At 34.6% G+C, this 26,138-nt stretch overlaps 1 long non-coding RNA gene across 1 annotated transcript in view; it reads right to left on the bottom strand.

Moving 5' to 3' along the window:
- LOC138698157 (uncharacterized) overlaps positions 1-21,345 on the bottom strand; it is a 257,059-nt gene extending 235,714 nt beyond the window's left edge. The window contains exon 1 of the long non-coding RNA XR_011331733.1: positions 21,059-21,345. This is a non-coding gene — a long non-coding RNA (uncharacterized lncRNA). The remainder of the gene's footprint in view (positions 1-21,058) is intronic.
- Positions 21,346-26,138: the final 4,793 nt, after the last annotated feature.

The raw sequence follows: 26,138 nt of genomic DNA, 5'->3' as shown, positions 1-26,138 counted from the left end.
AATCATGGATCCGATATTCGACCAAACTATTTTAAAATTTGGCAAAAATTTTTAACTTTGCCTATTTTCAGCGCATTTTACTGGACTTAAAATGAAAACCTGGAAACAGCGCAGTGATTTTTATTTACGGCAACATATACATATACATGTGTGTAGATAGATAAAGACATATAAACTTTATTGTAAAAGGCATATATATATATATATATATATATATATATATATATATATATATATATATATATATATATAGAGTCTAATTTCCGAATATCAGAAACTAACAATAAGATAATCCCTTCACATGTAAAAAAAAAAATATTGGAACTTAAAAACATTAATAAATAACAATGATCTGAAACAAGTTTCTACCTTCAATATTATACCTCACATTTAGTGAGATATGACATAGTTTTTAATGTAACCAAATTCAGGATGACTGAAAAATAACATTTACGTATAGACATAAGACATGAAGATACACACAACTTAAATATCATAAAACCCGGGCAGCCTAATCTTAGGCTATAGTACCGAATCATGGGCAATAAAAGAAACAAATTGAAGAGAAATCTGGAAACTTGGGAGATGAACTTCCTAAAATCTCTAACCGGACACTTATGCATGGATGAAATAAGAACTGAAAACATAAAAAATAGTTAAGAGTATTCAGTCGTAAAGAAAGGATAGAAAATAAATAGAAATGCAAAAAATAAATAAATAAATATAAACACTGAAACAATGAATGATGGCTAATTTCCCAAACGAAACAATAAATTGTGAATCATCAACGACAAGGCAAAAGTGATATAAAACTCGACAATATTGTAGTGGTAGGTGGCTCTGATTGGTTGAAATCCAACGGATTCTTAAACCATTGGTGAATTGGTGCATGATCAAAATAGTTATGTCAATTTGCTTCAGCAGAAAATTTATATTTAGAGTATGTACAACAGTGAATTCTTAAAATATGTTAATGGTGTCGATTCAATTCTTCTCTGAACTCAAAATGGATACCGTAATGGCTATTTTAATGGAGAATAATACAACTGCGCGTATTTGAAATCTTCAGTAAAGATTAAGAATATATTCCAGGTTTGTGATCTCCCTGATCTCCACACAACACAAATTCGTGTTGAATTTTTCATCATCACCAAACAGGAACTTCGCAATGTAGGCCTACAGCTGTGAAAAGCTAAAACCGGGTAAGAGGGGAAAAATCCAATTAGATCTCATTAGCAAATGCTTCTGACATTAAAAAAATATAGTTGTAAACATTTATATATATAAACATTATGTTTATATATATGCATATTAGAAGACCTCGACCTGAGAAACGATATGTATCTTTAATTCAAGCGTAAACACATAATGAAATTGCCGCTGTTACGGACCTTGACCAAAAGAGTATGTTGCTTATCGCATAAAAACCTGTTCCTTCATTTTCATGTGTCCTTGGCACAGGAGTTAAACGTTGTAGCATTGAACTATTGACACAATATCCATAATTATTAGCGAATGATTATTTCTTTTGCTATTGAAGCAACTTTTAGTGATAACAATGAAGTTAGGAGACATTATATGTAATAATGGACATCAAGAAACTCCTAGAGACTACGTCAAATTAAAGAAACAGTATAATATAAGGGTAATTCCATGAAAACCATGGCATCAGATGTCGCATACGAAGTTGTTGTTTTAAAGTCTTTAATCTTTTTACGTCTGACACTGATGAATGGACAAGAACGAGGCACAGAAGAGAGCTTGTTTTCGTTTATAGTTTGTTGTGAATGTGAGCGGGAAGTTAGAGCATATTATTCCCACAAGCGAAGCAACTGCAGTGAACGTCGGTCTCCCCTATCTCTTCAGTCTGTGAATGATCTTAGCAGTGAGTGGTTTGGTTGAACGTACATCTTAGCGAAAAAGAATGAAGCAGGTATAATACATCGCCTTACACGATAGTTTTAACTTTTGTTAAGAGGTTATCTAAATCAGCTCAAGTCTATGTTCCGTCCGTTACCAAATGTTTGAATTTATTTCGTTTGAAGCCATATTATTGCAAACTATGCAATGAAAAAAAATATTCTCTTCCAATAATCCATGACGAACACCATAAACCTTCAAGACCTTAATTAAATTCAAAACAATATTTTTAATCGTGGTAACAGACGGGACAAGAAAAAAGGCCCATTCACAATGAAAATTAAACGCAAGCGCAACATAAACGCAAGACTTTGAACCCATGTTATTTAATGAAAGCAAACTCCAAATTTTTACGCTTGCATTTATGTTATTTTGAAACAATACACGATCCTAGAGCGCTCTTTTTACTAACACCGTCTGTTGGCTGTCTTTACAAACTGCATTTTACATCAAATCTTGCTTCAGAACGTTCCAAGTAAATAATCTTCATTTGCTACGGAATGATTTGATGAAACATTAATTGCTTTGTATCAAGAATAGCGTTGTCTTTATGACAAGAAACGTATTATAGAGCCAATGGATTAAAAGATAATAATTATATGGAAGACGATCGCTCATGAAATGAAATGTGAAAGTATGTGTATGTATCCTATAATGTATGTCCTTCCCTGTAAGAAATTATAATAATTATTATTATTATTGTTATTATTATTATTATATTATTATTATTATTATTATTTCAGTTGAACATATTATTTGTAGAAGAATTTAATGGGATACAACTGTCCTGGCATTTTTCCTTCACGAGCCATGGGAAAGGAGCTGTAGATGATAGAGGGGCAAGTATTAAAAGGCTTATTTGGACTCGGGTGAAAATAGGAAAATACACAGTTCAAGATGCATAATCATTTGTCGAATGTGCTGCAACTTCTTCCATCAAGGTAACATTGATTACAGACAAAACAGTGAAACATCATGAGGATATGTTAAACACGCGTTGAAACAACACAGCGTCTCTTCCAGAGACATAAGAAAAGCATTCCATAATTGGAATATCTCCATACAAAATTAAATAGAAATATTACTCTTGTAGCTCTGATGACCATGAATTTATATTAAAAAAAAAAACAAATCTTCAAGTAAAAAACAAAAATTGACCTATTAAATGCATTTATGGTATTTTCAATCTGATTTTTTTTTTTTACTCTTTCTTTTATTTGTATTTGCATCAATCAACAGTTTTGGTATTACAACGTTAAATGATTTCGTTGTACATTATACGACATCATTATAGACCTACTCAATTGTATTATTTTGTTGTTGTTATAAGAGATATGCTAAAGTACTATGTGCAGATATAATGTCTGTTGATTATTTAAAAGGTTTTTATAATAGTTCACTGTTTTATTCATTTTAGTTCTTTCCATTCATTACAAGACACATTCAGAAAATGTCCCGTATGTTACCTGTATGTCCCGTCTGTTACCCATCCTTAGACAGCTCCTTTCAATACACAATTCATATTGCACAAAGTTAGAATACACTCGCAATATTTGGTAATATTGTGGTATTTTTGTATTTCATAGCAGGGCAGAGATTGTATGGAGTTTGTGTTCATTATAATATATATACTGTGTCATTTTTGTGTCCATCTCTTACCTTTCTTTAAATAGTTCTAACTGTTGTCAAATAATTTATAATTTGCTTTTTCACACAAATAATATCAGCTTATTATCAGATGCAGGCATTATGAATTTTATTTTGTATATTAAATAATTTCCGTGCGAAATAAATATATATATATATATATAATAATCTGAACAACCTCTATGATTGTCGCGTCCATTACCGTGGATTTACCAATAAATGAAATTGGTGGTTCACCTTCGAATTGTGGAGTTGTGCTATTGTCTATAATTTTGTGCATATGTGACGATTCTCTTATCACCAGGGTTAGGAAGTACATGTATTTGCATATATATATGTACATGTTTTTTTTTAACATTGTTACTGTTATTCTGAAAAATTATTTGTACGGGTTAGGAATTTTCTAGAATCCTGAACGAGTTTTATTGTGCATGTAAATGTATATTTATGCTCTTTCAAATTATTGCATCATATTTTAGTAAATAATAAATGCTTATTCGTCATATTTTAACACTCAAATGCGAAAGAAAATCTTAAAAACAGCTTTAAAATGGGTTATTTTAGCGCATTGGTTATTATTTAGTTTACTAACTGGAGCAAATCGTCCTTGTTCCTGCTAAAACTCCTATGTCCAAAATATACAATTTTTCAGTAGGAAGAAAAAATCATATATATTCATCCTATGGCAGCCGTACATAGGACATTGTGAATTCTTACATTTTCGAAAGAAAGAAATATAATTACGTATAGAAGATTTTTATTATTTTCTGTATCACTATTTAAGTTATTTAATAGAGCAAAAATCTGAAAATCGATAAATATGTCACATAGGAGTTATTGCAGGAACAACGACGAAATAATAAAAGTGAGATAACACATCATGACATCAGTATCATTCAGGCCTAAGAGACACGTGATATTGCATTTGTCTCGAGAAGTGGGGAAATCCCCGCCTTACATGGAAGGATCTAGAAAACAGAGCACTGTCTTTGTGAATAGTGATGGAAACAGACAGTATTAAAAATGTCGAAAGTGAAATCAAGTAATTTGAGCAGGCTTAAAGTTTACGAAGTGAATTTTGTAGTGATCTTATTAGTAGGCCTACAGATGGCAGAGTTTTATATTGTGTATTGTATGACATGTAACAAAAATATTGGAAGTGAGAAAAGATTTCAGGTGATCGATTGAACGGAGGCCTACTAATACTACAAAAAGAAAACGTGTGACAGAAGTGAAGATGTTCAACGGTTATTAGTATAAAAGTGTCTTGAGAGACAACAGAAGAAGATTTTCCCTGGAATGTATAAGCCATACAATTGTGGTAAATTTTATTTCTCTCTTATTTTGGATATGTAGGCAAATGCATTATTTCTCAACAATAAATATAAGTTTGCATAGGTACATTGCAATATTAGACATTTTAGTGCATGATTTTGTGCGCATTTCGCACATTTTAAGGGCTTAGTTGCATAGTTGAATGCATAAAATAAGAGTTTCTACAGCATAACTTCCTAACCCTGGTAGTACCTAACAGCAACGATTAATCTTAATAGCTTGCAAAAGCTGTAATGGTATAGGCCTACAAGAGAGAAAGAGATAGGTGTAAATGTTAAACCTTGTCGCAACCAGTCTGACTACTCGTTTTTGGCATTAGGCTCTCATCAACCAAGGCTTCTAAACTTCCCATAGGTTGCATTATTATCGAGCTTGTTGGCGAGGGATTGACGGGGAAAGGAGAGAGATTCTGACGTCACAAGATAGCTGAGCGCGCCAAAGCTCAAATGTTTCAAAGCAGTATCTCGTGTTTTTTCTTGTTTATGTTGTTTTGAATGCATTATGCCAGGTCAAAGATGTGCTGTTGCGGTATGCAATAATTCTAACGATAAAAATAAAGAGTTGTCTTTCTTTACCATTGCTAAAAATTTAGGAATAAAAAAAACTGGTTCATTGCGTGCAAAAGACAGGATAAATTCAATCTTGATACAAGCAGAGTATGCTCTGATTATTTTAAAGATGGCGATTTTGTTCCTGATTTTCGAGCAGCATGAATGAAAATAAAGCCGGAACGACCGAGAATGTTAAAGCCTACAGGTAAGTTTAAATAAATCACATAGGCCTATATAAGTAGCCTATGTTAATACCAGCTTTGTATAATTAGATTAGGTTCATCTATGTTAACCTACAAATTATTTTCTTTCTTTTGTAATCATGCTACTTATACGAGGGGGATCCAGGAAATAACGACCGTTTTGTTGTAATAATTAAAAAAATATATATTTATTTGAAAAAACAAAGTCTGTTACATAACTGAAGCTTCCTTTACTTCTCTACATAATCACCACCTACATTTAAACATTTGTCGTATCTGTTCACTAGCTTTAGAATTCCTGTGTTATACTCCTCTGCTGCCAGTTCATTAAGCCAGGTGTTCACTGTCTTCTTCAACTCTTCATCACTTCCAAAACGCGTACCACCCAGAAAGTATTTCAGCTTAGTGAAAAGGTGAAAATCGCTAGGAGCAAGGTCTGGACTGTAGGACGGATGATCAAAGATTTCCCAACCGAATTGATCCAGCAATTCTCGAGTTGAAGCAGCAGTGTGCGGGCGGGCGTTGTCGTGAAGAAGCACAACTCCTCTCGAAAGCATTCCTCGCCTCTTGTTTTGGATGGCTCGTCGTAGTCTTCGTAAAGTCTCACAATAACTATTTGCATTGATTGTAGTACCTTTTGGCATGAAATCCAGCAAAAGAACACCTTTGCGATCCCAAAAGACAGTAGCCATGACTTTTTGTGTTGAGAGAGTCTGTTTGAATTTTCTCGGTTTCTTGGGTGATGAGGGATGATGCCACTGACGTGATTGGCGCTTGGTCTCTGGGGTGTTGTGAGACACCCAGGTCTCATCACCAGTCACAATTTGATCAAGAAAGGCTTCTCCATCTGTGTGATATCGCATCAAGAATGTCAATGCTGAGGCCATTCTCTGAGTTTTGTGTTGGTCACTCAGTTGCCGTGGAACCCATCGTGCACAGATTTTGTGGTAGCCAAGATGTTGCGACACAATTTCACCAAGCAAAGAACGAGAAACGTCAGGAAAGGCAATATGCAATTCGTCGAGTGATGTGCGCCTGTCTTGCAAGATTCTGTCGTTCATTTTAGTCTTCAGGTCTTCTGTGATGAGTGATGGGCGTTCGGGTCGAGTTTCATCGTGGACATTTGTTCGCCCATTGTTGAACATTTCGCACCATTTTCTCACATTTCTTTCATTCATTACAGTGTCACCATACACTTCTTTCAATTGCCGGTAAATTTCTGCAGGTTTCAAATGTCGGGCATTCAAAAATCGAATCAGGAGAGCAAGTTTAAAGTTTCAAGGTCCATTACATTCTATTGTCTCTGAGTTATCATTTTTCAAATATTTCTGTCTTAATCAAGTTTTTACTCTGTGCAATTAAACCACTGAAATCTCTATTGCCTGAGGTATTACATGGCATCCAAAACAAAAAATTGATAAAATTGGACTTAGCACGTTTTTCCCCTGGACCCTTCACATGTTAAGGAAGCCAGTTGACCTTCAAACAACGAAGGGGAGTCAGATGCGCGGCGGGTATGCGCGAACGGTTGTTATTTCCTAGATCCCCCTCGTACTAACAGTTGCATACCAAAGGGGTGGAGGGTTAACGACTGATACCAGTGATGTTTTTTCACTATAATTCTCATTATATTGATTTTATATTAACGATTTATGACATTTTGTCATTATGGCATAATCAGTGGGTTAATCATAATTCATTGTTGAGTTATAATGATTATTGTAAATGAACGTGTTGTTGACATTTCATTACCGGTACATGCCCCTTTTTCCAAACTTTAGAAAGAGATATTAAAATCAATCAGAGTTAGATTTTTATAACCATACATTTAAAACAAAAACACCTCTATCTTGGTCCTCTTTATATTTTAGTAGATTTTTCTTTCTTTTGAATATTTAATCATGTCATCACCAGCATGGCTAAGTAGTTTCAATAATACTGAAAAATTCTACAATGAGTTTCATGGCAAGAACACGATTAAAAAGGGGCGGAATATTATAAAAGAACCCAAAAATATGTGGCAATGTTCGTACATAACGTTCCACGTGAAATTTTATTGTTTATTGTACAGTCAATACTAGGTTCTTTATACGACTCTAGTATGTGAACACAAGACTGGAAACTAGCAGACGAAAACGGACGGCAGACACTGAGAGCAGACGAATTGTTAAGAAACACAGAAAAATAATGCAGTGACTAGTGTAAGTACAGCTTTTATATACACGGTATAAACACTTTCAATGTATTTATATCATTCCATGTTACGTACACACTTGGTTTATATTCCTTGTAATGTTTTTATTTGAGGCGATTATGTTCATTATGCACGCTTATCAATCTGAAAATAAAGGACCAATCAGCATGGACTCTTCCTGCGTCATCAGCCAACTAGCTATTTGATTGGCTAATGAAAAACGAGATAACCTATTGAGAGTTTAGAAGCCTTGAACATCAACAACTTTAAGCATCAGAAAACGTTCAACTGTCTTTTTCTGATAATTTAGACCTTATCTATTTCTCTCTTTTTCTCTTATTGCCTTACACCGTGATCTTGGAGTGAACTATAATTATGTATTCCATGCTGTTTCGTCCTACTATGACGTTTCCGTATTTGTGTCACTACTGTGAACTACTCAGAGGGTTTGGAGTTGAACGGGTTACATCAGCTTCTTGTCTATGCGGATGACTGAATATGTTAGGAGAAAATCCACAAATGATTAGGGAAAACGCGGAAATTCCACTTGAAGCAATTAAAGAGATAGGATTGGAAGTAAATCCCGAAAAGACTAAGTATATGATTATGTCTCGTGATCAAAATATTGTACGAAATGGAACTATAAAAATTTGAGATTCATCCTTCGAAGAGGTGGAAAAATTCAAATATTTTGGAGCAACAGTAACAAATGTAAATGACACTCGAGTAGATAAGAAATGGTGGGGAGTGACAGGCTCCCACAGGCTCCCACAGGCTCCCCATGTGACGTCACAGGGGGCGTGGCCAAAATATTACGTCAGACGTGGGCGTGGCCAAAGTATGGCGTCATGGAGGGGGCGAAGCTTAAATTATGACGTCACGGAGGGGGTGGGGGGGCTTAAATTATGACGTAGGAAAGGGGCGTAACGTCATAAATGGCAATCTAAGAGTTCAAGGTTAAAGTGTGACGTAATGCGGGTATGTAATGGCATGACAAGTTCATACATGTTTATCTCCTCAATGTGAGGGGCTTAAATTATGACGTAGGAAAGGGGCGTAACTTAAATTACGTCAAGGTTAAAGTGTGACGTCATGCACACATGCAGGTATGTAATTGAAGTTGTGGTATGACAAGTTCATACATGTTTATCTCATCAATGTTACTATGTGTGCAAATATAAAGCTGAGTCATATCCGGCAATTGTTCTCAGGTGAAAGACACAAGTTCATACATGTTTGAAAGCTGCTATGTGTGCAAATATTATGCAAGGTCACATCCGGCGAAGAATTAATCTATCACACTTAAACACATACATTCTTTTTCTTAAGATTCTAATGTAATGGTAATTTAATTGATTGGGGAATGGGTGTTGGAATGTGGGACATAAATGGATGAAAAATTAATCTAGCACACTTGTAAATTAAACAGGATGTGGCTGAAGTGACGTTATAAATTTGTAATTGAAGTTGGAAATGGGGGAGGGGGGGTTAAAATGTACTTTAAGCCAATTGTTGAGTAATTGATAAAAAATATTAAGATTCTAATGTACTGGTAATTGAATTGATAAATAGTAATGGGAAATGGAAATTGGAATGTGGGAATTATTGATGACGCAAATGGTTGTACTTTAAACCAATTTATAAAAAAATTAATCTAGCACACTTGTAAATTAAACACATACATTCTTCTCATATTATTATTATTCCAATGTAATACATTTTGAGTGGTTTGTTTAGCGTATTTAATTTAAGCCATACATTATTACCAACATTAAATTCATCAGAATGTGACATTATTATGATTTAGAGCAGTAATTGTAGCAGATAAATCAACGTAGATAAATATTGCATGATGCAAATAATATGCAAGCTGTTAAATTCACATCCGGTGAAGACGCAAGTGCTGAATAATGGCCAGCTATCCAATGGATGTCCTGAAACTGGTTTTACTTTAAGCCAATTGTTGAGTAATTGATAAAAAATATTAAGATTCTAATGTACTGGTAATTGAATTGATAAATAGTAATGGGAAATGGAAATTGGAATGCGGGAATTATTGATGGCGTAAATGGTTGTACTTTAAGCCAATTTATAAAAAAAAATTAATCTAGCACACTTGTAAATTAAACACATACATTCTTCTCATATTATTATTATTCCAATGTAATACATTTAATGTAGATGTATATGTTGTGTAATGCATAAGTGTGCAAATATTATGCAAGCTTGCTGAATCACTTCCGGCGACGATGCAATTGCTGAGTAATGATAAAAGCATGTTCTTTAAGCACCTGCAACGTGTCATATTACACAAATATTGCATGATGCAAATAATATGCAAGCTGTTAATTCACATCCGGTGAAGACGCAAGTGCTGAATAATGGCCACCTTATTATTATTATTATTATTATTATTATTATTATTATTATTATTATTATTATTATTATTATGGCTCCAATTTAATACATTTTGAAGTAACATTTATTGGATGATTAATAATTTAATACATTTTGAAGTAACATTTATTGGATTTATTTTAAGCCATACATTATTACCGAAGCAGTTCGTAATATAGTAATTGCTTCTTCTTCTTCTCATTATTATTATTATTATTCGTCATAAAGAAGATTAAAGTGTGACGTTATAAATTTGTAATTGAAGTTGGAAATGGGTGAGGGCTGTTTATAATTTGAAATACATACGTCATAACTTAAAGTGTGATGTTATAAATTTGTAATTCAAGTTGGAAATGGGGGGGGGAAATTTGATAAAATTCTAATGTAATAGTAATTTAATTGATAAATAGTAATGGGTAAGGGAAATTCGCAAGTGTTAATTGAAATTGGAATGGGGGAATTATTGATGGCGTAAATGGTTGTACTTTAAGCCAATTGATAAAAAAATTAATCTACACACTTGTAAATTAAACACATACATTCTTCTCATATTATTCCAATGTAATACATTTTGAAGTAAAATTGAGTGGTTTGTTTAGCGTATTTAATACATTATTACCAACATTAAATTCATCAGAATGTGACATTATTATGATTTAGAGCAGTAATTGTAGCAGATAAATCAATGTAGATGTATATGTTGTGTAATGTATAAGTGTGCAAATATTATGCAAGCTTGCTGAATCACTTCCGGCGACGATGCAATTGCTGAGTAATGATAAAAATATGTTTTTGAAGCATCTGGAACGTGTTATATTACACAAATATTGCATGATGCAAACATCCGGCGATTGTTCTCTCAGCGTCTTATGTTACACAAATATTGTATTGATTACAAGTAAATAATAGCTATCTGCTATGTGTGCAAATATTATGCAATGTCACATCCGACGATGAAATTGCTGAGTAATGATAAAAAACATGTATTTGATAATGACCTCGGAGGTAATATGGCTGGATGATGAGGTGAATTATTTAGAAGTGTAATGAAAGAAGTATTGCAGTTTGGAATAATTGACATTGAACAAGTTTAGACAGCAGTGGGAGGGGGGGGCAAGATGATGCATAATACGCTCGAATTTATACAACTATTACACTATCATATATTTTATAAAAGATCTTTGTCAAAAAAACTTTGGTAGTGTAATAGCAGCCATAGCGTTAATAATGTCTCACAATATTTATTTTTTATTTTAATTTAGATTATACTGCACCCCCAGTCTCGGTTTGAGCTGAAGAAGAAGAAATCGCACAATTTAAATGCTCTGAGTGTAAAAAACAGTGACCATGACGAAGCGTGGTGAATGTTAAGCTTGATTATGAAGAATGTTCGAATTGTAATAAATGTTCTTTTTGGAAATAGTTTTGCACTGTAATTTCTTCTATGTCTTAACCATCCATTTCCATCTCACATAACCAAAGGGTTGGGTTCGTTTAGAGAATTAACCTATAACACTTTCCTTTCAGATATTAGTAATCCTTTTCCAATATTGAGAATTGGTATATTGGTTTTCAAATATTAATAATCCTTAAGAATTGGTGTATAAGTTGAGATTATTCTAAACATATATGTTACCAGAATATAACATAATTCCAGTGGTAGCTTATTGATTTGGGAGCGGTGGATTCATTACATGTTTGTATGATAAAACCTGAGGATGATTGAGAGAATGTCAATGATTAAACTGAATCTAGTCATTGGGGATGGGGATGTGCTTGGTAAAAGAAAATAGTAACAACATAAAATTATGCGTATATATTTATTCATAAAAAGAAATACACTGCACTGAGTATTGAAATATATTTTCAGTTAGTGAATCCCAATTGTGATAATGTTTTCACCAAAATTGAAGAAGTAATACATTTTGAGTGGATTGTTTAGTGTATTTAATTTATTTAATTTTAATTTATTACCCACATTAAATTCATCAGAAAGTGACATTATTATTATTATTATTATTATTATTATTATTATTATTATTATTTATTATTATTACAATTTAATACATTTTGAAGTAACATTTATTGGTTTTATTTTAAGACATATATTATTAGCGAAAGTATGATTTAGAGCACTTAAATTCCAGAGTAGTATAATATTATACTGTATTAAGTGGATCATAAAGAAAGTGAAATTCTAAAGAAAGGGATTGAGTATGACATAAGTTGGAATTTATATTGATGCTATGTGATGCAAGCCTGCATTAACATCCCGTGATTGTTCGACGACCACCTGCGATGTATTATATTACACAAATACTGCATGCACATAATAGCTATCTACTATTTTCAACAAATATTATGCTAGCTTGCAATACAGCATGACGTTGCAATAACGCAACAGCATGTTGTTGTAACGTATATGTCGCAAGATTACGCATCATTCTGTTGTGTTATTGCAACGATATGCTGTTGCGTTATTGCAACGACATGCTGTTGCGTTATTGCAACGACATGCTGTTGCGTTATTGCAACGACATGCTGTTGCGTTATTGCAACGTCATGCTGTTGCGTTATTGCAACGACATGCTATTCCGTTATTGCAACGTCATGCTGTTGCGTTATTGCAACGATATGCTGTTGCGTTATTGCAAGGTCATGCTGTATTGCAAGCTAGCATAATATTTGTTGAAAATAGTAGATAGCTATTATGTGCATACAGTATTTGTGTAATATAATACATCGCAGGTGGTCGTCAAACAATCACGGGATGTTAATGCAGACTTGCATCACATAGCATCAATATAAATTCCAACTTATGTCATACTCAATCTCTTTCTTTAGAATTTCACTTTCTTTTTGATCCACTTAATACAGTATAATATTATACTACTCTGGAATTTAAGTGGATATTACAAACTGCTCTAAATCATACTTTCGCTAATAATATATGTCTTAAAATAAAACCAATAAATGTTACTTCAAAATGTATTAAATTGTAATAATAATAATAATAATAATAATAATAATAATAATAATAATAATAATAATAATAATAATAATAATAATGTCACTTTCTGATGAATTTAATGTGGGTAATAAATTAAAATTAAATAAATTAAATACACTAAACAATCCACTCAAAATGTATTACTTCTTCAATTTTGGTGAAAACATTATCACAATTGGGATTCACTAACTGAAAATATATTTCAATACTCAGTGCAGTGTATTTCTTTTTATGAATAAATATATACGCATAATTTTATGTTGTTACTATTTTCTTTTACCAAGCACATCCCCATCCCCAATGACTAGATTCAGTTTAATCATTGACATTCTCTCAATCATCCTCAGGTTTTATCATACAAACATGTAATGAATCCACCGCTCCCAAATCAATAAGCTACCACTGGAATTATGTTATATTCTGGTAACATATATGTTTAGAATAATCTCAACTTATACACCAATTCTTAAGGATTATTAATATTTGAAAACCAATATACCAATTCTCAATATTGGAAAAGGATTACTAATATCTGAAAGGAAAGTGTTATAGGTTAATTCTCTAAACGAACCCAACCCTTTGGTTATGTGAGATGGAAATGGATGGTTAAGACATAGAAGAAATTACAGTGCAAAACTATTTCCAAAAAGAACATTTATTACAATTCGAACATTCTTCATAATCAAGCTTAACATTCACCACGCTTCGTCATGGTCACTGTTTTTTACACTCAGAGCATTTAAATTGTGCGATTTCTTCTTCTTCAGCTCAAACCGAGACTGGGGGTGCAGTATAATCTAAATTAAAATAAAAAATAAATATTGTGAGACATTATTAACGCTATGGCTGCTATTACACTACCAAAGTTTTTTTGACAAAGATCTTTTATAAAATATATGATAGTGTAATAGTTGTATAAATTCGAGCGTATTATGCATCATCTTGCCCCCCCCCTCCCACTGCTGTCTAAACTTGTTCAATGTCAATTATTCCAAACTGCAATACTTCTTTCATTACACTTCTAAATAATTCACCTCATCATCCAGCCATATTACCTCCGAGGTCATTATCAAATACATGTTTTTTATCATTACTCAGCAATTTCATCGTCGGATGTGACATTGCATAATATTTGCACACATAGCAGATAGCTATTATTTACTTGTAATCAATACAATATTTGTGTAACATAAGACGCTGAGAGAACAATCGCCGGATGTTTGCATCATGCAATATTTGTGTAATATAACATGTTCCAGATGCTTCAAAAACATATTTTTATCATTACTCAGCAATTGCATCGTCGCCGGAAGTGATTCAGCAAGCTTGCATAATATTTGCACACTTATACATTACACAACATATACATCTACATTGATTTATCTGCTACAATTACTGCTCTAAATCATAATAATGTCACATTCTGATGAATTTAATGTTGGTAATAATGTATTAAATACGCTAAACAAACCACTCAATTTTACTTCAAAATGTATTACATTGGAATAATATGAGAAGAATGTATGTGTTTAATTTACAAGTGTGTAGATTAATTTTTTTATCAATTGGCTTAAAGTACAACCATTTACGCCATCAATAATTCCCCCATTCCAATTTCAATTAACACTTGCGAATTTCCCTTACCCATTACTATTTATCAATTAAATTACTATTACATTAGAATTTTATCAAATTTCCCCCCCCCCATTTCCAACTTGAATTACAAATTTATAACATCACACTTTAAGTTATGACGTATGTATTTCAAATTATAAACAGCCCTCACCCATTTCCAACTTCAATTACAAATTTATAACGTCACACTTTAATCTTCTTTATGACGAATAATAATAATAATGAGAAGAAGAAGAAGCAATTACTATATTACGAACTGCTTCGGTAATAATGTATGGCTTAAAATAAATCCAATAAATGTTACTTCAAAATGTATTAAATTATTAATCATCCAATAAATGTTACTTCAAAATGTATTAAATTGGAGCCATAATAATAATAATAATAATAATAATAATAATAATAATAATAATAATAATAATAATAATAATAATAATAATAATAAGGTGGCCATTATTCAGCACTTGCGTCTTCACCGGATGTGAATTAACAGCTTGCATATTATTTGCATCATGCAATATTTGTGTAATATGACACGTTGCAGGTGCTTAAAGAACATGCTTTTATCATTACTCAGCAATTGCATCGTCGCCGGAAGTGATTCAGGAAGCTTGCATAATATTTGCACACTTATGCATTACACAACATATACATCTACATTAAATGTATTACATTGGAATAATAATAATATGAGAAGAATGTATGTGTTTAATTTACAAGTGTGCTAGATTAATTTTTTTTTATAAATTGGCTTAAAGTACAACCATTTACGCCATCAATAATTCCCGCATTCCAATTTCCATTTCCCATTACTATTTATCAATTCAATTACCAGTACATTAGAATCTTAATATTTTTTATCAATTACTCAACAATTGGCTTAAAGTAAAACCAGTTTCAGGACATCCATTGGATAGCTGGCCATTATTCAGCACTTGCGTCTTCACCGGATGTGAATTTAACAGCTTGCATATTATTTGCATCATGCAATATTTATCTACGTTGATTTATCTGCTACAATTACTGCTCTAAATCATAATAATGTCACATTCTGATGAATTTAATGTTGGTAATAATGTATGGCTTAAATTAAATACGCTAAACAAACCACTCAAAATGTATTACATTGGAATAATAATAATATGAGAAGAATGTATGTGTTTAATTTACAAGTGTGCTAGATTAATTTTTTTATAAATTGGTTTAAAGTACAACCATTTGCGTCATCAATAATTCCCACATTCCAATTTCCATTTCCCATTACTATTTATCAATTCAATTACCAGTACATTAGAATCTTAATATTTTTTATCAATTACTCAACAATTGGCTTAAAGTACATTTTAACCCCCCCTCCCCCATTTCCAACTTCAATTACAAATTTATAACGTCACTTCAGCCACATCCTGTTTAATTTACAAGTGTGCTAGATTAATTTTTTTATCCATTTATGTCCCACATTCCAACACCCATTCCCCAATCAATTAAATTACCATTACATTAGAATCTTAAGAAAAAGAATGTATGTGTTTAAGTGTGATAGATTAATTCTTCGCCGGATGTGACCTTGCATAATATTTGCACACATAGCAGCTTTCAAACATGTATGAACTTGTGTCTTTCACCTGAGAACAATTGCCGGATATGACTCAGCTTTATATTTGCACACATAGTAACATTGATGAGATAAACATGTATGAACATGTCATACCACAACTTCAATTACATACCTGCATGTGTGCATGACGTCACACTTTAACCTTGACGTAATTTAAGTTACGCCCCTTTCCTACGTCATAATTTAAGCCTCTCACATTGAGGAGATAAACATGTATGAACTTGTCATGCCATTACATACCCGCATTACGTCACACTTTAACCTTGAACTCTTAGATTGCCATTTATGACGTTACGCCCCTTTCCTACGTCATAATTTAAGCCCCCCCACCCCCTCCGTGACGTCATAATTTAAGCTTCGCCCCCTCCATGACGCCATACTTTGGCCACGCCCACGTCTGACGTAATATTTTGGCCACGCCCCCTGTGACGTCACATGGGGAGCCTGTGGGAGCCTGTGGGAGCCTGTCACTCCCCACCATTTCTTATCTACCCACTCGGGAGGAAATTAAATGCAGAATAAATATGGGAAATGCCTATTATTATTCGGTTGAGAAGCTTTTGTCATCTAGTCTGCTGTCAAAAATTCTGAAAGTTAGAATTTATAAAACAGTTATATTACTGGTTGTTCTGTATGGCTGTGAGACTTGGACTCTCACTTTGAGAGAGGAACAGAGATTGAGGGTTTTTGAGAATAAGGTTCTTAGGAAAATATTTTGGGCTAAGAGGGATGAAGTTAAAAGAGAATGGAGAAAGTTACACTACTCAGAGCTGCACGCATTGTATCCTTCACCTGATATAATTAGGAACATTAAATCGAGACGTTTGAGATGGGCAGGGCATGTAGCACTATGGGCGAATCCAGAAATGCATATAGAGTGTTAGTTGGGAGGCAAGAGGGGGAAAGACCTTTTGGGAGGCCGAGACGTAGATGGGAAGATAATATTAAAATGGATTTGAGGGAGGTGGGATATGATGGTAGGGACTGGATTAATCTTGCTCAGGATAGGGACCAATGGCGGGCTTATGTGAGGGCGGCAATGAACCTCCGGGTTTCTTAAAAGCCAGTAAGTAAGTAAGTACTGTGAACTACTTAATGTGCGTTACACTGAGGTGCGATTATTATTTTCTCACATTATTTGCTAGCGTGGACTTAGAGCACGTGAATTGCTTTCAAACTTGCTTGCTATACTAAAATCGTGTTTACCAATACTAATTTCCAGAGGAGAAATGTTTAATTAAAATATATAGGCTGCAATATCAACAACAAAGATAATGATAATGATAATAATTCACAAGAAAACACGGCTAGCTAGTGAACCTGATTATGATACATATGGCATGTAGTGCACCATTATATTTTCAGAGCGCAAGCTATCATCAAACGGCAAATATTTTCTTGTATCTTCTTTCAAACCTCGATCATCGCTGTCGTTCTAAACAACCTTTAGTGGGTAGAAAATGGTATTTGTCATGAATGAAGAGCGGTTGTAGAGAACATTCATTTTCTATGTGAACACATTTTAGTAGCGTATTAAATGATTTCCTGCAGAATTAACGTTTGTATAGTACGATATCGAACTGGACAACTATGTTCGAAAATTTTTATGTATTTATTTCCAACTAATGTAGCGTTGTTTGGTCAAAACTTTGTGACAATTCCATAAATTAGAAAAATAGATACTGTATTTTATTACTAAATATCAGTCCACAGCGAACAGCGGATCAGTATAGACGTGTGCGGAGGGAGCTCGGCAGTGGAGAAATATTGTAGTAGAGGCATTGACACCGACATCGCGTAGCAGTGTAATAATGGCGAATAGTGAAGAAAATAGTCATAGTCGAGCAGTAGTAAAACTGGAAGCAAACATTGAAGAGATCTACAAGAAGTTGGAAACGCTACAGAAGGAAAACGATGTAATGAAAAGTAAGGTGAAATATCTAGAAAAAGATCAGAGAAGAAAGAACTTAATATTTTTTGGAATCGAGGAAAGGAAGAAGGAACAGGCATTAGAAACATACGAGACTGTAATGAAGGTGTGCTGGGATTGGTTCAGGATTGATGTGAGTGATGGTCAAATAAGAGAAGCATACAGAATCGGGAAAAATGGAAATAGACCTATACTAGTGAAATTCACAAGTATAATGGCAAAATTAAAAAAATTTGAGCAAAAGAAAGTACTTAAGAAACTCAAATATTAGACTGGAACATGATTTTGAATATGAAGTAAGTTGCAGGAGAAGAATATTGATTCCTTTTATGAAGGCTGCAAGAAAAAATGGTCATTTCGCCAGATTATACGGAGACAAATTAAAGATAAATGGGCAGATGTTTGATGTGGAATTCTGCTTGGAAAATTTGAACCATAAAGAGTTAGGGACATTGAAAGAGGAAATAAGGAACATTATAGTAAAACATACGATGGGAGAACTATTTGAAAAATTAGAAGGTGGAGAGGTCATCACACAGGAAAGAATAGCAAGCGATGGAATGAACCAGTAAGCGAGTAACATGAACCAGGAAGAGAGGCCAGCGACCAGAGGAATGCATAGCTCAGCAACAGCAGCGGACGAAGATGTCAACAAGCAATTAAAGAAGGAACAAGAAACTTGCACTGAAATTATGATGACGACATCAGGTAGACAGGGCAGAACAGAAGGGCGGCATACAGGAGCTGAGAACAGCAAAAAGAGTGCAGTGAATCCAGCTGGAAGAACAAATATGGGTCAGCAATTACAGAAGGGATCGAGAGATGAAGAAGATACCAAGATAAGAAGACAAGATTCTACAAGAACCGAAAAGGATGAAGTAACATTAGGGACACCGAATAGAGGTTTGTCAGTGGGAAGAAGTAAGGGACAGAAAACTTACAACTTAAGAGGTAGGTGCATGAGTGGCATGAGTGACAAAACGTAAGAAAGTGACAAAGTGAAAAGAGTGATAGTGACAGAAAAGACGGTAAGGCAAGGGAATAATGGTGAAAAAGGATAAGATGAGATTAGTAAGAATAAGATAGGTAACTAGGAAAGGGAAGGGTAAATATGAGAAGAAGGGAGGGAAACATAGGTGAGGGTCGTGATAGAAAAGTGATCAGGGTCATTTATATGTAATAGCCGGAGGTTTAGGAAAAGCGTAAGCAGAAAATCATGTATCCAAGGGAGTGATGGCACTGTATACAGAAATGTGAGAGCCATCTTGACCGATGTAAGCTGGTGGAATAAATATATCATATCATATATTACTAAATAGGTTTATTTGTCAAAAGCCAAGCACAAACAAGCGTACACTGACCAAAAATCAAGAACAAAATAATACAATGTTACTTTCAACAGCCGTTGCAACTTTCAATAGACTATTGATTGATGCAAAGTTTACATCGGCGCTGCATTTATTTTGGGAAGCTTGAAAATAAATCTCTTAATACCTCTTTGCAAAAATAATCTAAAGAATCTGTGCCGAGTGTCTCAACATTAAGAAAAAAGTGAAGAGTTCAGTTGTGAAGTGAATATTAGAAAAATATTGATCCCTCTTAACGAAACAACAACCGACATCGCAAATGTAATTTTAGGATCAATAAAACTAATTTAGTATGAAGATGTTTCAGCAAAAATATCTCTACTGACTTCGGAGTACAGTAGTAGGAAAAGCCGTAATTACGAGAGTTGTCAGTTATTTAGTAGTAGTATGTATTTATTTAACCTGGTAGCGATAAGGCCATCAGGCCTTCTCTGCCCCTCTACCAGGGGATTACAACTATAATATGAAGAATAAAATTACAATTAATATTAAATTTACAATTACAATTAATAAAAATTAAAGTACGACAAGATTACCTGATTAATGATAGCTTGACATTTTATTATAGAAGTTAAGAACAAAGAATATTTTTTGTATTTACTGAATTACAAATTAAACCTAGAATAACAAAATTCTATAGTGATGAAATTACCATACATTGAGATATTTTGTGATAGATTAAGAGACTATTTACAAGAAACCATGTCTGAACGAGTCTCAATTACTGACCAAGTGCCTAGTAAGTTTGCGTTTGAATTCAATTTTATTTCGAGAGTCCCTGATGCTAGCAGGTAACGAATTCCAGAGTCTTGGCAGGGCTATTGTGAAAGAGGATGAGTATGAGGAGGTGCGATGGGATGGTAATTTCTTATATGGATACAGAAAAGCGAGATTATTGGTTGAGCTATAGTAGCTTCTTATTGGTTATTTTTCTGTTTCCTTATTGGTGTTATTTTTAAATATTATCCGTTACTTGGTTGGCGGTTTCTGCTGACCGCGCGGTCGGGTGGCTTGAAGTTTTGGATTTGGCAGTCATAGAGCGGGATACTCAGGGGCGGCTTTCGAAGGGGGGCTGCGGAGCTGCAGCACCCCCAGACCTTTGTGGCTCTTGTCTCGTTTTATGTTGTGAAATACATTTATTATAATGTCTTATTTAGCGGCTCGAATTAACATGCACGCTATCGTTAGTGAAGTCACTTCTTCCCCTGGTGCTGCCAGTCTCGTCTCGGAAGCTTTGCGCGTTAGTTTTACCCGAGCCCCTACAGCCCAGGCTGCGCAGAAGTTTAGAGTAGGGACAAATTGAAGCTTGCATCCGCCGCCATGCTTTGGGAGAAGCACCGGCTAGCAAACGGCTGCACTATACAATGCTGAATGTTTAATATATATGTTTGGTGTCTCTTATAAATCAATTTGAATGGATAAATGAAAAAAAAATCTTATTAACATTTAAAGCGACCACGTTAAAGACATAATCAAGCTCAGTTACCGTTAGTTTGACATGAAACGAAAGAAAACTGTAACAATTTGATACCGTAACTAAAGATGTTGTATAGTTATTTGACAACATTTAGAGCGAACAGAAATACAAATGCATATTGTAGTAATAGTTCAGATGAAAAGAAAATTGTTAGTATTAACTATTATTAACAAAACACTGCCTGTGTAAGACGTTACATTAGGCCTATATTGTAAACACGTTTGCTTTGACGTGGACGAGAAATGAACAATTATTATTTATTCGCTTCCATATCACATAACATAGGCCTACACCTGTAAAATAGAAATACGTACCTTATGTTTTAGTTAGAAATATAAGTAGGCCTACCGTGCAATAGCTTACTATCACAGCCTGTAGTATGAAATAAACGTCACATGCATGAATTAGTCATATAATAGAACTCAGGCCTAGTGTACAGAACATCTTGCATATTGATGCATTATTATTATTATTATTATTATTATTATTATTATTATTATTATTATTATTATTATTATTATTATTATTATTATTATTGACTCCGTTAAATATTGTCTTACAACATTTTTATGTAAAGTCGTGTTGTACTGGTAACCTTAAGCTGTGTGCTAACATCTGCTCTTTATGTATTACTTTCTTTTATTTGGTTATTTAATGGCGCTGTATCAACTACTAGACTATTTAGCATCGATGGTATTGATGATAGCGAGATGATATTTGGCGAGACGAGGCCAAGGATCCGCCATAGATTACCTGACATTCACCTTACGGTTGGGGATATAAGAAAAAACCCAACCAGGAAATCAGCGGGAATCGAACCCCCGACCGAGCGCGACTCCGGACCGACAGTCTTTAGCCCACTGAGCTACGTCAGTAGATCTTTATGTACTTTTATGGTCAGTTTAACAAGTTTAGAATATGATTCTCGGGAGGAATCTGGGATCCATTTTCTAAAATATATTCCTGTAAGTGTAGAAAGATTGTACATGTGCTCTACTTCTAGAGCACACTGTTTTCACATGGTGTAAGAGTGGGTGGTAATATGCCATTGAACTGTCAACATCTGTATAATCGCTCTTTCACTTAAGCGGCATATTTCTATAATTTCAGATGATGGTATGACAAAACTCCCATTATTCTTTCGTTAAAAAATAAAAGAGATTTTGTTTACTGCTGGTATGCTACGTACCATAAATTGAGTATATAGATTTATTACACTATATTTTTCTTAATGATTTAACAATTAAGCCAGCAATGAATACAATCACATTTTGACAATATTGTGTCATTGAGAATGATGTAAGAATGAGGGAATTGCAATCAATGTCTGCAGTAGAAGAGTCATATCGCCTCTGATTCTCAAAACACTGAGGATTATTATCACAGTGCGTTAGGTGTTTGGAAAATACCATTGTGTATATAGACATTTTTAGCGGACATCCCTCTCTTTGTAATATAATTTAAATAAATTATTTACGTATTTTCTAATGTATATGAAAAAACATAAGTAAAAATATTCCATGTATTCGGTCATAGGAAATAGAAATAAACTAAGAAGTCTATTTATGAGCAATATAAGGCGTTTATATTTAAGACAATGCGTAATTACAATATTTAGATTTACTTCTGTTATTTTATATTATACGTTAGAATATACGTAAATAAGTTTAGTTGTATTACAGTGAAGGAGGACATCCACTAAGAAAACGCCTATATATTCAATGGTATTTTCTAAACTCCGAATGCTTTATAGAAAGAATCATTCGTGCTCCCAAAACATGGCGTCGCGCGAACCTGCGCGAGAGGTTTCAAATTTGTGCACGACACCAGCGCCAATTGTGTGTCTAGATATATAATTACAACGTCTTTGGTTTTACCCCTCCCCCTGCTAGCCCCTTGCAATGAAAGCAGAGTTTCCAGGCGCTGCAAAATTTGCAGCAGTTTGTCAGTAGCGCGCAGTTTTAAATACATTTTCTCTAACGTTGTGAGTGTAACAAGTGTGACAATGTTTAATTCTGTACAATATTTAATCTATTCAGTTCAGTACCTTAACAATTCATGAGAAATGTGAAATTAAGTGCCCATCAGTTGAATCTCATAAAGGAAAGAGCAGCTAAACAAAATAGCCTACTAAGCTCGCATATTTTTTTTTTTTTGTATTCAGTATCCCTGCTTTGTTCTCTCGATCTCTGCACAGTCTTTATTAAATTAATGTTTTTGAAAGACGAGATGGAGTTTTAAATAATAATAGTAAATGTTGTTCATGAGAAGAAGGAGCCATTGCTAGAATATTTTCAAACCATACTGGAATCTGAAACATCTAACAATATCACAATAAATGAGGCAAGCGCCCTGGTGCGTACTCTTGAAGATCCTGAATTCAATTTCTGGCTGTTTTTTTTTCATTTATTGATGTATCATGTACATATACAGTATTATACAACCAACTACAAAATCGCCAGTTGGATATTTCCAAGGTTCAAATCTGCATATAAAAAATCAAATTATGGTTTGTTTAACGACACTCGCAACTGCAGAGGTTATATCAGCGTCGCCAGTGTGGCGGAATTTTGTCCCGCAGGATTCTTTTAAATGCCAATAAATCTACTGACATGAGCCCGTCTCATTTAAACAAACTTAAATGCCATCGACCTGGGCCGGGATCGAACCCGCAACCGACTATGCTACCGAGACCGACTCTGCATATCAAGCTTTGTTAATGCCACACAGACAATACGGAACAATGCACAGTTGAGCAGCGAGATCTGTGAAAATGAAAACCCTAAAAACCGTCGTAAGGTCGAAGGGATTCAGAAAAGGTTTGTGGCAGCCAAGGAAGTGTGTGACCTCATTATCACACAAGATAACACCCGATTCCAGTTCATATATCATCTGATAATATCTTCTCTTCTGTGTCAAGAAAAATTCGAATGCTACAAAAGCTCATTTCCTGAAAATACCATAAATGTATGTGTGAAGCTTTTCCCAATGCTCGATAAAGACAAACTAAAAACGGAACTCACTGTGTTGTATCAGAGACAAGAATTCAGAAATATCAGCGGCGCAGTCAAGCTCTTGCAGTTTCTTCTATCTGAGAACTTGCAGGTCTCATTTTCAGAAGTTGTGAAACTACTACGCATAGTTATCACCATACCAATGGCAACTTCCGAAGCAGAACGTTGCTTTTCGTGTTTGAAGAGAGTAAAGTCCTATCTTAGAAATACGATGAGAGAAGAGAGACTGACCGCATTAGGTATGTTCTCCATTGTAAAGATTATGTTAAACGACATATCGGATCTTAATAAGATGGTGATTCAAAAGTTTTAAACCTACAAGACAAGGCGCATGGAATTAAACTTTAAATAAAGTAAGTTACTTGGTAATTTTTGTATGCAGCCCCCCTTAATTCAATACACACGAGCCGCCACTGCAAGAAACCATGTCTGAACGAGTCTCAATTACTGACCAAGTGCCTAGTAAGTTTGCGTTTGAATTCAATTTTATTTCGAGAGTCCCTGATGCTAGCAGGTAACGAATTCCAGAGTCTTGGCAGGGCTATTGTGAAAGAGGATGAGTATGAGGAGGTGCGATGGGATGGTAATTTCTTATATGGATACAGAAAAGCGAGATTATTGGTTGAGTTATAGTAGCTTCTTATTGGTTATTTTTCTGTTTTCTTATTGGAGTTCTTTTTTAATATTTTCCGTTACTTGGTTGGCGGTTTCTGCTGACCGCGCGGTCGGGTGACTTCGAGTTTTGGATTTGGCAGTCATAGAGCGGGACTCGACATGTAAGTTCGGAGTAGGCAGTCATAGAGCTGCATTCGACATATGAGTTTGGACTTGGCAGTCATAGAGCGGCACTCAACATGTGTGTATGGAGCTGACAGTCTTGGGGAGAGGTTCGAGTGATAGAGTTCGGTGCAAGCAGTTAAGGAGATTGTAGCAGGCAGTCAGATAGAGATACTCGAGTCGGTGACATGGGAGATGGAGAGTCGCTCTCCGGCAAGCAAGCGTGTGGGTTAGATTGGGCAGCATTGATTGCGTCGAGAGTTATACGCTTGCAAGTTTTTAGCGGAGTTATAGTCGGGTTTGTGTCTATGTCGAATATTGGAAATAGTTTGTGTCATCAGGCAGTTAATGTTAATATTGCATTTTGAAATAGTCAGTTCTTGGAGAGTTAGTGCCTCTGTTAGAAACTGAAGGATTTAGTTGTTCGTGGGCAAGATAGCGACCTATTCATTTTTCAGCTATCCGGGACTTAGTGTCTCTTTTCGATATGGCGGTAAATTATGCCCGATTCATCGCGGACCACGGACGCAAGTTACATATTCCTATAGTTTGTATGGAAAAGTTTCCTACGAGCAGACGTGTGGTTATAATGAGACTTTTCTTAATTCTCCGCGGTCGTGTACGGTTGGGTATGGTCGTGTACGATGTATATAGAGAAGCTACCGCCAAGGACTGGGTAGGATGCAATCATTTTGTCGGAAGAATGTTTTATCTCGCGCTCAGTGATTAGGCCTACACGAACTAGTGGGCGACGAGTGATTGTGGACTTATTGAATGTGTTTTATGGAAATGCTGGTGTTTAGTTACTTTCCCATCCCCCACGACTACAGGGTGATTGCGGCATGGAGAAATGTGGCACTTGTGATTTGTTATATTTCGGTGTGCGCACATTAGTTTTTCAGTTATTTTCTAGAGATCGCGGGATAAATAAACTTCCACAATGACTTGCTGTGACCATCGGTCTTGCTGGGATCAGTGGAGATCGCCGGGGATTGGGAGGCGTTCAGTGAACAACGCCTCAAGCCAACCATCGGTGATGTCGGCGCATTTACTGCGCATCTTC

The sequence above is a fragment of the Periplaneta americana genome, chromosome 4 (assembly GCF_040183065.1).
Source record: "Periplaneta americana isolate PAMFEO1 chromosome 4, P.americana_PAMFEO1_priV1, whole genome shotgun sequence".
NCBI lineage: Eukaryota > Metazoa > Arthropoda > Insecta > Blattodea > Blattidae > Periplaneta > Periplaneta americana.
This window is presented reverse-complemented; position numbering and strand designations above follow the sequence as displayed.